Consider the following 729-nt stretch of genomic DNA (forward strand, 5'->3'; position numbering starts at 1 on the left):
ATCCAGCTGCGTGGCTGCTGCCAGCCCGCTCCGTCTGTCCGGGCACGGCTGGCTTTTGGGGCGAGAATTTGTAAAGAGAAAGCATCCGAGCATGTGAAATGATGGGTTCAGGCGTGGTGACAGCCCCGAGGCTCCTCCATCCCTTCCCTGGGGGGGGCTGCTCCTCCCACAGCGGGTGGGATGCTGCAGGGTGGCCCGTGGGGACATCACCGCGTCTCCTCGTCCTCATCCCGGAGGAGCGAGCTCGAGCCAGCAGGATGAAGAGGAGGAGGAGGAGGATGGCGGTGGTGGCCCTGCGGTCCCATCGTGTGCGGGCTGGCACGGCACTGGGGGGGCTGGATCCTGCCTCCCCCCCCTCCTCTCCATCCTCATCGCTCCTATTGTTCGGGGCTGAGCTCCCCGGGGGCTCCCTGGCTCCCGGCACACATGGAAACAATTTTGGAGAGGCCGGGGAGGAGGTCGTGGGGACCCTGATTGCAAACAGCTCCCTCGTCGCTGCTGCCGGCATCCTCCTCTTCCTCCTTCTTCTGCTCCTTCTCCCCAGCTCAGGGCATGGGATGAAGGCTTCCAAAGCTGACCACAGGCTTTTCCAGCCTTTCGGAGCTGGAAATGGAGTTTGTGGCCAGCATCCCATCCCGGGCGTCCCACCAGTGTCCCAGCCCCGAGGGATGGGAGTGCCCTGTCCCCTCCCTGGGGACCTGTGGTGCTCCCTGCTTTATTTTTTTTTCC

This window comes from Pterocles gutturalis, unplaced genomic scaffold (assembly GCF_000699245.1).
Source record: "Pterocles gutturalis isolate BGI_N339 unplaced genomic scaffold, ASM69924v1 scaffold580, whole genome shotgun sequence".
In the NCBI taxonomy this organism is placed as follows: Eukaryota; Metazoa; Chordata; class Aves; order Pterocliformes; family Pteroclidae; genus Pterocles; species Pterocles gutturalis.